General features: G+C 47.1%; 1 protein-coding gene across 22 annotated transcripts in view; it reads left to right on the top strand.

Moving 5' to 3' along the window:
* The window catches only part of IKZF2 (IKAROS family zinc finger 2), a 113251-nt gene that overhangs the window by 40453 nt on the left and 58412 nt on the right, over positions 1 to 14386 (top strand). The window contains exon 1 of one of the 22 annotated variants that reach the window (XM_035331401.1): positions 4181 to 4269. The exons of the other annotated variants lie outside the window; for them this stretch is intronic. The gene's annotated coding sequence lies outside the window, so the exon portion shown is untranslated. Of the gene's footprint in view, positions 1 to 4180; positions 4270 to 14386 lie in introns of those variants that run through there. 22 annotated transcript variants of the gene reach the window in all.

Here is a 14386-nt window from a genome sequence, read left to right as displayed (position 1 = left end):
CCTGCATCATGGTCAGTAACATGCTGAGGGTCCTCCTTGTTCTTACCTGGCCCCCAACCACGGGCTGTGCCAGCTTTTGTCTCCTTCCTGCCTGGGCTGGCAGCACACCCAGCTGCCTCTGGCTCGGACAAATCAGAGATCCATTTACAGCCGAGTTGATTCAGGAGGGCTTCAAGCTTCATCTGGAGCGAGGCTTCAGCTCTGCCTCCAGGTCTGTAGCTAAGACAGCACAGCCACTTCGCAAAGGGCCGCTTCCACCGATGGGCTGTTTGCGGGTAAAGATCCAATTTGGCGTTTTAAGATTGGGAGGAGGCACGTAACAAGTAATAGCACAGCCTGATATGCAGCAAAGAGCTTATCAGTCAGTAAAATAACACAGTCCCTGTATTTACTGGAGTGTTCTGCTCTACGTCAGGTGCAGACTTCAACATTTGAATTATTAGGGCTGAAGCTTCTCAGCCTGTAAGTGCAGAAAAGCAGTTTCATTGCAGGCAGTGGTATGCAGGCAGCATACGGCTGGGTCTGCGCTCCTAAGTGTTGGTCCTTAGAACGATCTAGAGAGATCCTTCTTTTTATTTTTTTAACTTTATTTATTTTAGCTCCTAATGGTGTCCTGCTGTCTGCTGCCAATAGCTACTGGCCTTTTTTTAGCAGAATTTCTGCTGAAAACATGAAGAGATTGAACAAATAACGTGAGGCTGGTCTGTAATCAGTACCTTCCCCAGTACCTTCCCCACTATCTCTGCTGCATCTCTAAACATGCAGTTTTGCAGCCTGGATCTTTCCCTCCTTCACCCCCCAAATTCCCTCCAACTGTACCAGATTGCTACTGTTTGGAGGGTTTCTGTTGTGGCTTGGTTGTTGTTCTCACCAGCAAACGCTCTGACATCCAGCCACCAGAAGCCTGGCTACTAGTTCCGCATCATGTGTTGTAAGCCGTCACAAAGCTCCCTCCCTAGGTCCACGCTTCCTCAAGGGAGCAGCTGTTGGTTAATCCTTCTGCAGAGAGCAGAAAGTGAGCAGTTTGGTTCCAAGAAGCTGCTGCAGCCTTTGGCCAGCAGCGAGCAGCCCTGATAGCATCGGTTACGCGAGGATGAGGATTGGAAACGGCGAGGCCAGTTTTGGAACAACTGCATCCTTGTTTCTCTACCCTTGAGGACAAGGGGGACAAGTGCCTACATGTGTTGGATTTTGTTAGCTGGATCCAGTTGCTGTGTTGAGCTAATGAAGGTCACGTTAGTGTGTGGGATGCTGGGAAAGCAGGGGAAGCCGAAACCCAGCTGGCCCATCCCCAGGCGAACTGGTTTTAACCAGGAAAGAGTCAGAGAATGCGAAGAAACTTCTTGTACATCACCTCAGGCAGTTATGTATTCTGTTTCCTAGTTACATTTTTTTTTCCTGGTATCAATTCCAAAACAAACAAATGGAGAGGGAAAAAAAAAAAAAAAGCATTCCTTAAAATAACCCTTTAACATCTTGGGCCAAATTCTGAAGATACAGTCTGTCTGCTGATATTGATAGAGAGCACCCCAGCTCTGTGCTGGAACTTGCAGGAAATGAAACGGATGCCTTTTTTTACTAATTTTGAAATAAAGATCGGAGTGGTAGGGTTATGTCATGTATTGGCAGCACAGCAAATAACAGGCTGGATAAATGGGCAGGGCACTGCAGGTACAGGCCTCCTGCCTTGCTGCTGCTGCACTTCTTGTTTGTACTCACTGAGCAGGACAAGAGCCTGGCCTCGTCTGGGGTCTGCAGGCACAGCTCTGATGGAAGGGGTGGTAGCACGGCCATTCAAACAGCAACTTTGGTGTTTCAGAGTAGTAGCTCAGCGCGACTGTTTCCTATTGGGCTTCTTAGGAGCAATGGCACCGCCAAACGCGGCTCCCACAGGGCTTCTGTTTGCTGGCTCACGTTGTGAGTGCTGAAACCTCGGGCCTCCTGCATTGACTGCACATTTTCATTTCACTGGGGCATTTGCAATGCATGGTTGTCATACTGCAGTGCTTGAATAAAGCTGCTTTTTTTGTCTCTGGGTGAGCACATCCACTTCCCCCTCCTACTCCGTGTTATTCTAGTCTTTCAACTAACTTTTGACTCCAAAAATTTAGGGAGTTTATCATGCCCCACTTTCAAACTGACCGTTTGATCTTCCTGACAGCAAAAGCAGAAGACATTTCTCAACTTCCCTGCACCACTGCCCTCTATGCCATCCTGTGCAGAGCTCCTCTGTACAGCTCTTAAAGTGCTATATAAGGTTCTGAAAAGTATCACGTTGCTTGGCTCAGTGCTGAAGGCAGTAGGGCACACAGTCTCTTTGGCATGCTCCAGCAGCCAGTGGAAACAAGGGTGAGCCAGCTCGTGTACATCTTAGCTTTGGCAAGGATGATCAGAGCCATAGCTCAGCAAGAAATCAGCATTCCCTCTGCGAGTGAAAGGTCAGGAATGCAGAAAGCTCACTGCCTTTTTAAGAAGGTTGAAAGTTTGCCCTCCCTTTTTTCCCCTCAAAAAAGAAGGCAGATAGGATAATAATCCCGTTTTCTTTTGCAAAGATGGAGCATTTGGCTGAAAGAAGGTTGGTAACCTCTGGTCAAATCCATTTCGTTTGGTCCTGCCGTTGGCTTGACTCACCAGTGGCTGATGATGTCCGCCAGGTACCAGAAGGCAGTGCTCTGGCACCAACTTCTCTCGCAGGCAGATGAAGACGCGATAGGAACAAAGCCCTGGGACAGCACTTCTGGTGCCACCAGGGAAAATAACTGGCAGCTCTTCAAGGCTTGTGTTTTCTGATAACGTACATTGGCAATATTCCTCTTGGTGGTAGCAGGCGTGCTGCGGGAGGAGATGCCCAGTGAACCATCACAGGCATTTCTCGGGAAAACCTGCAGCGCTGAGCTGTGGGATGGACAGTGCTCTGAGGAGTGCAGGATGCTCTCATGGTTTCAGGCAGGGACAACCAAACCCAAACTAAGGAGAGAGTGTAGCTTCACCAGCAGGAATGTGTGCATGTATATATGTGGTGTGTGTATTTTATATATATATATATATATGTACCTTTTCTACCCAAAAGCACGGGTGAAATGGGTCTGTTACCAGCCATTCTGCTCGAGTGGGTGGGAAACCACTCACAGAAGCTTTTTTCCTGCAGGAAGCCTTTGGTGTCTAGAAATCAAAGCTTCTTGCAGATGTGTGCAAGTCTGGATGAGTTCTAAATTGAGAAGATTTCTAGCATCCAGATGGAATTCCTGCTCAAAATGCCCTTGCCAGCTGAGAAGGTAGGGGAGATAGCAGTGCCACAGAGAGCTTGGGCTCAGTCAGTCTGAGCGAATGCTTCAAGTGTCACTGAAGACCCCAAAGGGGGTAGGGTTCTTCACTCTGCTGGAGCTGGGGCCTGCCTTACATCTTCAGGACTTTCTCAATGACAGCCTTGACATTTTCTGTGTAATAAAACCCCCGTTTAAAGCCAGCGCTAGTCATGCCCTGTGTTTAACTAGAGGGAGAGGATAAAATGTATTAAGGACTAAGTAGGATTTTGTTCCGTGTCTATTGAAATAGATATTTTAGCAGACGTAGTGGGTTTTTCTTGCCAAATTACTGTTAATGTCGTATTTTGTCTTCAATTAACATCCAGATTCTGTTTTTGATTAATCTATTCTGTTTGCAGTATAAGAAAAACTCGCTGTAGTGACACAAACTAATTTTCCTTTGCGCAGTATCTGGCCATGCTTCCAGCACTGGAAATAGCGACTTATGGATTCAGCGCGGTCTTTGTGAAAGACGTGCCAATGGGCATGGTCATGATATAAGATGTTAGGGTTAGAAGATTTTTCCCACTTACTTGAACAATTTCTCTTTTGTGCAAACATATGCGAAGTCCTGCCTTTCTTTCCTTTTCTTGCAGCCTGTGTTAAACTTCAGTTGTCACAAGAATTTACATTCCAAGTTGTTCTGCATCAATTCTGTTGCACCCAACAGTAGAGAACTTCAAGGATGTACAGAGAGATTTTTTTCTGAAGGGCTCATAGGAGAGGCAGGCTGCTACTACTAGCTTGAGCCAAAATATATGAAATGAAAATTGTGCAAGTTTCTTTGCAAGCAGATGTATCTCGTCTCTGATGGAGAAGGCACTTGCTTTACAAATGCTGGGATTCCTGTAAGCAGCGTGTGCCACTTAGGCTGAATTAGGATTTGTTTCTACTTCCATTGACTTCAGTGCACAAACATTAATCTCCACTGTTAATCAGTTTATTGTGGCTGATCCCCCACAAGGTAAGGAGTTACAGCCTGTTTTGTAGATGAAATGAGTTGCAGAGAGTTTTAGATTCTGGTTTAAAGGTTTGTTTAGACATCTAAAGATGCAGCTAGGTGCCGAGTAAGACTTACGGAGGTGCCTTAGCTGACTTCCAGTGGAGGTTTAAGGTCCAGAGAAGTGAGGGGCTTTTCTAAATGCAGGTATTGCCTATCCGTGCCATCACGTGTGGTCGTCATAGTTGAGGACATAGAGATGCTTCACGTCTTTCAGTTTTTGGTGGTTTTAGTTGTGTTGCTGTGGTTTTTTTGTTTGTTTCATTTTTTTTATTGTTATTTTTTTTGGTTATTTAAACGATGCCTATTCCAAAAATTCCTAGACTTAAACATATTCCCTACTTCTTGATGCAGGAGACTAGCTTGAGAGTGGTTTGCGTCTTTCCAGCCTGCTGGGAATGATATGCTGTGGTAACTGCTAGGTAGAAACAGCAAGCAATCAATGTGTCCAAAAAGGCAGCCTGCGAGCGGGACCAAAACGAAATTTGAGTCAAGTCTGATGAAAACGTTGGGGGAGAAAACACTTCCTGACATTGAAATGGCTTTTGCTGCTTAAAAGTAGAAAATGTTTCCATGTTTGCTTGAAGATGATCTATTTGAGCTGTAAAGGGCTGGCCCTTGAAAGGGAGGTTACACAATTTCCAAAATGTTTTATTTTCACTCAAATAAATGTCTTGAGCCAACTCAAGTTATTTTAATAGCAAACTAAATGTTTGCTTTAACCCATACGATTCTTTCTTTTTGCCTTCTGTGGTCAATTCAAAATCTCCTCTTTCCTTATGTCTCCTACCTGAACTGAAAGTTGGAGACTGGGACGTTCCCCCTCTGCGTACACGCAGGGTGTGGGTGCCTAAAAAAAGCCTCTGAGCTTTAAGTGTCTCAGGCTCTGCCTCACGGTGGATGTTTTATTCTTTCCCTTGAGTGAGAATCCCCAGTGGGCGATATCTTTAAGGAAGCCAGTGCTCCCAAAGCCCCAGGCGAGAAACAGCAGAGTAGTAACAAGGAATTGGTTATATGAACAAGTCACTTTATGCAAAGAGCCTTTAGCTTATGCACGTAAATAATAGCGATTATGAACGTTTGGGAACATTAAAGGAAGTCAGTGGATCCGATACCCACATGAAAGCAGATAAATGAAGCATCACGTGTGATATGTAAAATTATACGTCCTACCTGGGGGTATGCGTGCTGCCTTTCTGAACCCCTCAGATCGAATCTGGCACTGAGCTAGCTGGGTCTGGCATGGTTCTGGTTGTAACCTTTGCAACTAGAGTTGTGCAGGTACGTACTCTTGATGAGAATGTGACAAGAGCAAATTGAATGTAAAGCCTGCTAGACAGCCAATAAATTTGTTTTATATCTTTATCTCATCCTTGCTTGGCAATTATTTCAGCAGGCACCGAACTCTTTTGTGCTCGCTGTCAGCGAAGGTGCTCAAATGACCTATTGTAAATTCTTGATATTTCCTGGATTTAGGAGAAGACAATCACCCGAGGAACTTGGATATTTATTGCAGATTAAGAAGAGTTTTAAAATAATGCATTTTGATTTTTTTTCCAAGATCAAGACTGGTCATAACTAATGGTTGGTTACCAAGTACAGTATAACTGGTAAACATGCAGACTGTCACCAAACCTCCGTGATCTGTTTTTAAGAGAGTGAGGCGGCGTTGCCACTCAGGTCCTTCTACATTATTTGTTGTAATTCAGCAGACTGTTAATGACAGCATATCACTATTAGGTTATAGCCCTCCTAGGTTATGATTTTTAGAACTGTAAAGCAAGAGCTGCAGGATTTCGGAGGTTGGTTATAGAGAGAAGTTTATTGTTATTTCTTTCACTTAAATCTGCCAGGTAAGTTAAAATAGGCAAGTAGATGCGGAGTAGAAACAATGTGCAGTTAAACACACAAAAAATCTCAACCTCCCCTCTGCAGGAAAGCTATTAAAAATGTTTATTGTACATTAGTATTGTTTGTTATCTGAACTGCTACTACAGGCAGTAGTTTGAGCAGGCTATTACCACCTCTAGCTTCATGCTGCAGTGTTCTCGCTTGTCTGCACAGTTGACCCGATCCTGTATGTCATCAGGGAGGAGATGTTTAACTTGTGACACTACTAATCCTTTCCTCAAGGCTTTTCGTTCTTCCTGCACAATGTCCTTTCATTGCTTTTGTGAGCTGGAACATGCCTGCTCAGCCCAGTGATGAATTAATGTAATTACCTATGTATGTACCAAAGTCCTGTTGACTTTAACGTTAAAGATCGGTGATTGCTTAAGTATTGCACTGAATCAGGACCCCCCAGGCACTTTCACATGTACGAGCTGACTTGGGAATTGGTGCGCCTTGCTGCGTCTCTCTTCCAATGGGAACAAGGTCCCTGGCTGGGCACGGGGACAGCTAGGAGCTCAGCACCCCAACAAGGGACTCATCCCACCAGGTAAATCTGCAGGCCACGGCTGGCCTGTCTTCGTTTGGTTAATCCAGTTGTAGAAAGCTTCATCCCTCTGTGTGCAGTTATCCAAAAGCACACGTCCACGGCAGGAATCTGCATCCCTGTATAGGGATGGGTGTGTGCACACCTGCACACAAGCCCTGTTTGCAGGAGCGCCTGGTGCAGAGCCCTTTCTGTCCCAGCCGAAGTTTCACACGAGGGCATGGATGCTTTTCCACGTGCCTCTTGAAAATTGCTCATCTCTGCATTTTTATATTGCTGGTGTCAGTGTGTTGGGGGAGCGCGGTGTGTTGTGGAAAAGGTGGCATTATTGTCAAGCCCAGAGTCTAGGTTGGTCTTGCTGGCATCAAGCCTTTGTAGAATATCACTGTCCTCAGCTGGAAGGACAGACAGTCCTGGGAATCTTATCCAAACTGGAAAAAAAAAAAAAAAAGAGAGAGAGAAAAACTCTTGCTCTCCAGCTGCTCTGTTGTCATAGCCCAGCAGGCAGGTTGTATATTCCCCGTAGAGGCTCATTGTGATCCTTCCTAGTGCAGCTTGCCCTCGGATGAGCGCTCGCCCTTTGTCGAGGGGGAGATGTTACTGCTAGAGCAGTTCCAGTCTGCGCTTCTGCTGGAGGCCTGTGGCATCGCTTTCTCGTGTTGATGATGGAGGAGTGGACTTGTGCTTTCTCCATCCCTTCAAAAGCCATCCGTGCTGCTTCCTCACTGCTTTGATATTCTGCCAGCCGAGGGAGGGAAGAGCCATTTATAAATATTTCTGGTAATACAGTAAGTACTCTCACATGTTTTGCTCACTCATTTTCCGTATCCAGAAATCTATCCGACCAGAATCGGTTCACTCTCTTTTATTAGCAGAAATAGATCCACAACAATTAAAATTGATTTATAAAAAAAAAAAAAAAAAAGGAAACAAAAAAAAGAGAAGCAGCAGCAGCAAGCACAACATTATATTGACTTAGTGTGCTTATATTCACACTGGCTTCCAACCCATGGATAATTACCCCTCAGAGATTGTGTGCTATGTACAGTACGGTGATGGAATTATGCACTTTAAAGAGCTTTAGCGAGGCTCTTAGGATGCCAGATTCTTTCCTTTTTTTCCCCCCTCTTTTCATCTCAGTGAGTAATGATTTTTAAATGCACATGACCCATCCTCAAAAACTAAGCTACGTCGGTGATGTTTCGTGTCTCTGGACCTCACATTCCTTGCATTGATAAGAGTAGAAGAGGAGCACTGGTGAGATGAAATTTGGGGAATGGTCAGAGGATCCCCTGGGATTGCTGGCCCTTGTCAGTGAGAGGAAAAGGGTGGACTTGGATGCTACTTGTTCTGTTTGGTAGCAGGTACCTGAAGTGGGACTACTGCCAGGTAGGAGGGGTTGAAGGAGACTGTACAAATCTGGAGAAGAACACAGGCTTCGTTAATGTGGCCGGTCATGGATCAACTCGTTTTAACTGAAGAGCCAGCGGTGGGGTTTGCTCCCATCTCGTTGTCAGAGCCAGGCGAACTGTTGTGATGGCAATTTCACGCACACAAAAAGATAAAATATTTCCTACAAATTTCAGCCTAAATCATTTTTGGCAAAGAGAGAAGCAAGTAAAAAACAGGGCCTTATCGTAGGAAGTGTCAAGCAGTCTTAATTTTAGGCAGAGATACCAGCTCCTCCTAGAGGAAAGGAGCCAGTACGCAAATAGCTTCCAACAGATCCTTCACCCAGGGAGACAAAAGGTTGGTGTGCACAAGTTGCAGCTAATGCCAGATTGGAGCTTTTGTTGCGTTCGTCTGCAAGATGTGGCTTGATGTTTCGGCAGGAGCAGTTCCTGATGTTTGTGCTGTTCAGAGGTATTAACAGTTCTCCGGATCTGCTGGAGATCTTTGGAGAGCAGCTCCCAAGGTGCAGTGGTGGCAGATGAAAAAGGAGGTACCTCTTAAAATAAACCAGTCGGGAATGAAGTTGTGGAGCTGCTGTGCTCCTCTGGGGCATGGGCTTGTTCTCTGGCCATCCTTGTGGCTGTTCATGGATTTTATCTTTGTTGAAGTCTTTAATGAATATTTACCAACAGTTGATGGTGCTGCATCTCGTTTCACTGCCCCGTGCCAGTGGGCTGTCACATTAAAGGCAGGGCTCCCAACGACAGCTCATTGTGCCCCAGTGAAAGTCCCCTTGGGGACAAGGTCCACGCTGAACAAGGTTTTACTTGCCACCTCCCTCCAGCCCCTTCCTTCCCGTGGCCCCACCACCCTCTTCCCTCCCATTCCCTTAAACGTGTGCAGCTGGTGAATAGCAAATCTTCTTGTGGAGTTCTTTGGGAATATTTACTGTAGGGTTTTGCTTTTGTTTGCTTTTCTGGTGACTTGGAGATGGCATGGTGAGAAAAGAAACATGTGAGCTAAACCTGTTGGTTTGAACATTGTGTCAGAAAATATCCATAAATTGCAAGTTACTACACAGATGTATAGATTTAATGAGACTGTGCAATGCCATTTATTTATGCTAAAGAATCTGACACATACGGTACTGAAAAAAAGTTAATACTCTAAGAGTTATTTTATATTTTTCCATTGCCATCTGTCACTGCCTACATAATAATGATACAGGTGAAAGCCTAGCATTTCTTAAAAAAAAAATAATCAGAATGAATAGTCATTTAAATATCTTGCTGCTTTAATAGCTGGTGTGTTTTAAGTTGTGGGAAGGAAGCACCAGAGATACCCTTCCCCCCGTGTTTAATATATTAAATTTGGGGCTTAAACAGATTTAGATTCGTAAAATGACTTCTGAAAGGGGGAATTGATTGTAAAATGCTCTGTCCTTTAAATCTGGAAGAGTCAAGGGACTGAGCTGGGTCCTGCAGTCCTGCTAATACCATCGGTGGCTGGCTCTAGGAGCAGTGCTTTGATGTGCACCCTCAGGTGGAGGGGACTTGCTTGCTCCGGGTCCTGCCTGCGTGCGCACAGCCCCATACAGCTGGGGGCTGGGGATGTGAGGGGGTCTCGCTGCAAAAGCCTGGTCCCTGCTGGGTATCTGAAACCAGTAAAGAAGATGTAAGGGAAAGGCACTCGATCGTGTGTCTCGAGTGAGAATACACAGCTCAAAGCAGCACCGTGCTGACGGAGCGCGGCGCTTACAAAGGCACTGTTGGCTTTTAAGAGTTTTCATTCAACTTCATGCAGTCACAGCGTGCTTAGGCAAAACTGTTTTCCCTCTTTGCTTTTAATCACAGCGGAGCCCAACACGACAGTGACTGTGAAACACGGGGGGAGAAGTCCCTGTACGGTGCTTTGGGGCTGCGAGGGGTCGTCGCTCCCGGCAGCTCACCGGAGGGTTCCTGTACCAGGGGAGCTGCCCCGGCTTTGCATCAGTCACCTGCCTCCAAGGGCGCAGACAAGGCTCTGCCTCAAATAAATAAAAGAGACAGGTTTCTTTGTTAATCCCCTTTTTACAATTTGGTGACAAAGACAGAAAATATTTTTGTGACAGGTGCTTATCCTATAATTTTCCATGGGCTGATGAGTCAGGGGAGGCGCCTCCTTTGGAGGAGGAGGAGGAGGACGTGGCTAGGTCAGCTTGCATTAAGATGATTTAGAGTTGGTACAATTAAAGACAAATGCATCTTTTCCTGAAAGCTGTGAAGGATCCAATAGTGTGGCTGTGTAATCAAAGCCTTTCTTTTGTTTAAATTAATGTCTCTGATGCTAAAAATGCAGCGGCAGTGCCAGAAAATGAAGCAAAGGGCCTGGTCCAGACCCTGGAAGTCGTTCTGTGTGCTTCAAGGAACTTTGTCATCTGTATTTTCAAATACAGTGCAGATCCCTCACGGAAAGTTCCTTATAAATGAAAGAGCCATTACTGTTATAATTACTACTCTGTGCGTATGCTGGAAAGCATTTTAGGAAATCGGGCACTTTTTAAGAAGCAGAGACGACAATGAGTGAGCAATGAGGTTTTGGTCGCTTTGAAGGGATGTTATAAATCACTTTATTTTTGTTTATAAGGGATGATCCATATATAGCCCGAGTTTGTCAGCATTTTCCATTACAAACTTCTAGGTTTGGGTACCACGCAGAGCTCTCAGCAGGCTCTTACAAAATCCTCTTAGAGGTGAATGCTGTGTCGTTGCTCAATGAGCGTGGGTTTCTTTTGCTCCCTCGTTAGAGTTTGAAGCAGTCTTAAACACAAAAAGTGTTCATGGTCTTAGTGCTTCGAGACAGCGTTTCACAAAAGGGCTGAGCCTGATTTTCTTCTTTCCTCCTCTCCCTGCTTTCCAGCATACTTTGGAAGTAGTTGTACTGCAGGCAGAAGGAGCGGTGGTGGGAGAGGAGCCTGGCTTCCAGTATTTACCGCGCGTGCTGCGGGCAGTAAGGGACTTGCTTTAGATCGGCGAGGGGAAGGGCCGTGAAAGACCACCCACGTCACTGAGCCTTGCCTCCTGCAGTTCAGCCGAGCTGTGAAACCAGAGTTGACAATGAAAAGGGGCCCTGGAGAACACCTGCTATGCACTGCAGCCCCCCTGCCCCCCCAGACATCACCTGCCTGCCTGTTGCAAGCATCAGGGCAGCAAGACAAAGTCCTGGTGGCTGCGATGTGCCGGGGAGCGCAGGCACTGACCAGGTTTGGCTTAAAGGCAGAAAGTTTGCTAGATGATGGTTGATCAGAAAATCATGTTTCATAGAGAGAAGGAAAAAGAAAATCCTTACACCTCTGTCCCCACCAAAACAACCCCAAAAGGAGCAGAACAAACAGGCATCCAACAGTTGGACCTTAGGGAAAAATCATCCACGACTCCAACCCTAGGAACTGGCTGAGCTCGGGCACCGGCAGAGGACAGAGCAGCTTGTAGCCGAGTACCGCTGCGTCCTGCTTTTCTTTCCTGGGGATCAGGTTCTGACATTGCACATGGATTTACAAGGGTGTGGGGACGAGGAGGCTCTTCCCTGCACCTGAAGACAGGCAGCAGAAGCCTGGTGTTACGTTAAGCACAATATATGTTGCACCATAGTTACTTGGGAAGCAGAGGGAAAGGAGGAGGGGGAGGATGGGTCACCAGAAGTGCTTTTGCTACCCTGGGATATGAATACATGACTCTCACTCGTGTAAGTACAAGTTGCATAAGTGCATTTGCGGGTGAAATTTGGCCCGAGGTCCTCCTGGAGAGGAGTCTTGCGACACAGAGCAGCCGTGTATGTTCGGTTAGCAGTTCGTGCCCCTGCCAGGTGGAGGTACGCAGCGCGGCTGACTCGCCGTGAGCAAGCAGGCAGTCATACCCAAGCTCTGCCCATCTGGGGCAAGCTGTGGTCTAGACGCTGCCGTCCGTGCTGGTGCCGAGGTGCTGCTCAGTCAGCATCCCGGCCTTTGGGCTGGAGCAGGGTTCTCACTGAATGGGGCTCAAATCATCGAAACCATCAGGGTTTGAAAATCCCAGGTGGGCTCCCCCTGACCTCCTACAGCCCTCCTTTCCCGTGATGGCACGGGAACCCTGATCCAGCTGAAAAGAGGTGGCTTGCTCGGGAGGGTTGCTGTTGGTTTACCGCCCAGTTCCCCGAGCACTGGTGCCAGCAGAAAGGATTAGCAGGGGAAGGGGTGGGGAATGGGAGCGTGGCAACCACGGCTTGTGTCAGATAAAGCCTGACTGAGGCTTGGCTTAGCGAGGCAGCCACATCCTAATTTAAGCTCCACTTGGGTGTAACAGACCTGTTAGTCTACACTTGGTGCACGCAACACCTCCAGAAGATACGAAATAACTACTCAGCCACGTTCTGCGAAGGTTTAAATGGGTTTCAGAGGTAGCAGGCTTAAACTGAGATCCTTCAGTGTGGAAACTAAAAATTTCTGAGGTTGCCTAAATAAGCCTATGATTTCTCACTGAATTTCTGGCATGTTAACCAGCTCCATGTGGCCATGCATGAAGGCTCCCATTTGTAGCATGCAGAAAAGGACTCGGCACAATGCTTTTAAACCTTTGTGTTCCCCCTTCCTCCTTTTTATTAGCTGTGAACTCCTTGGCGCAATCTAACTGACAGGAGCGGCCGTAGCTCTGCTGCAGTCGGTGTGACAACATGGTGTCACCGGCTAAGATTCGCACTTGCTCGGTGGCCAGAAGCTGGATCTTTTGGCAGCTCGTGACAAACAAATTTGACACCCAGCATCGGGGATGTCCAGGTGTAAAGTAAGAGGCCCTGCTCAGGCTTTTGTCACTTGACTCGGGTAATTCCCCTTCCTCTGCAGGTGACATTCACCCTCATTTGTTCCATCCAGAGACAGCTTCACTTCTGTAGAAGTGGTGCTCCCTTGTTTACGCGTTTAATAGCTCCCAATTTAAGCAAAATTGACTTGAAAAGCCTCGTTAATTAAGAGCCAAATTGTACCAGCAGCAAGAAGCTCAGCGATGGAGTTCTGTATTCACCGAGACTCCTTTGTACCGTTCCAGGAGGAAAGTATGTTGAAACATGCCTTGAAGTCTCACTATGCTCCTAGAGAGGTGTAAACACCCTGCTTAAGGACCCTTTTTGCTACTGGAGTGCTCTTAGAGTAAGAGTCAGGGCTCATTGTTTCCAGGGTTTGTAATTCCTTACCTTGGATTTTCAAAAAAAAAAGGAAAAAAAAAGTGCTTTGAATAGTGCGGAAGAGGGGCTCCGCATCCAGGTGTCAGTCACCATGTTTAAGAGCTAGATACCCAGGTTTGAAAACGGGAAGAAGTTGCGTCATTTTCTGTTTGTGTTGAGCTGCCAATTAGCGATGTTGTTAATTACTGCCTAGGAGAAGTTTGTGAGTGGAGCAGCAAGGTTAGCTAGCCACTGGCAAGGCGATGTGCAGCGGGTTGTGCTGTACCTGCCTGTCACTGCTGGAGCCTGGTCCCATTTTCCAGAGGGACATAACACTGCTTAACTTCTTTGCAGTCGAAGCTAAGGGCAGACCTAGGCTGCACACGTTGCATTATTTTGTGTTCTGGGCAGGGAATCCGCAGCAGCCCCCGGGAGAGCTGCTGCACAATCTGCCCCCTGCGTCCCATGGGGCCGGGGAGGGAACACGTCGTGTCCGCCCGAGCTGCAGCCGTCCTTCGCTGCGTTCGCCCACGGAGCCACCCCAAGGCTCTTCGGGGGCAGCAGATTCGAATTTTGCCTCCTCAAGGATGAGGATCTGAAGCCGGGCCAATGCTTTGTTTCCTGCTGGTGAGAGGAGAGGAGCCGGGGAAGAGGCGAGGGTCAGGCTTGCTTTTTCTGCTGCTCCGGGGGCAGCAGGAAGAGGCCGGTGGCGCGCTGCCGCTGCCAGGAAAGCTAACCTCCAGCTGGAGACCACAGTCCCTTGGTGACAGCGGCCAGCCTGCTTCTCCGAGCCCACAGACAAAATAAGCAACGACCTAGGACAGCAGACAGCGGACGAGACGGAGGGGCACAGTCCTGCTGCGTGCTCCCTCATGTGTTGGACAGACGGATTCTTGTTCCTGAGCAGGAATTGCCCTCTGCCTTGCTTGCTTAGGACAAGGTGACCAGAGCAGTGCTTTAAAGCCCACGTGGGCATCGCATCTCTCAGCAAGGCTGGGAGGTGGTTTGGGTTTGGTGCGTTTGTTTCCCCCCCAAATGTCACTTTGACTGAAACAAATTTCTAGGATAGAGGACAAAACA

The sequence above is a fragment of the Oxyura jamaicensis genome, chromosome 7 (assembly GCF_011077185.1).
Source record: "Oxyura jamaicensis isolate SHBP4307 breed ruddy duck chromosome 7, BPBGC_Ojam_1.0, whole genome shotgun sequence".
NCBI lineage: Eukaryota > Metazoa > Chordata > Aves > Anseriformes > Anatidae > Oxyura > Oxyura jamaicensis.
Note: the sequence above shows the minus strand (reverse complement) of the source record. Positions and strands in the feature narration are given on the sequence as shown.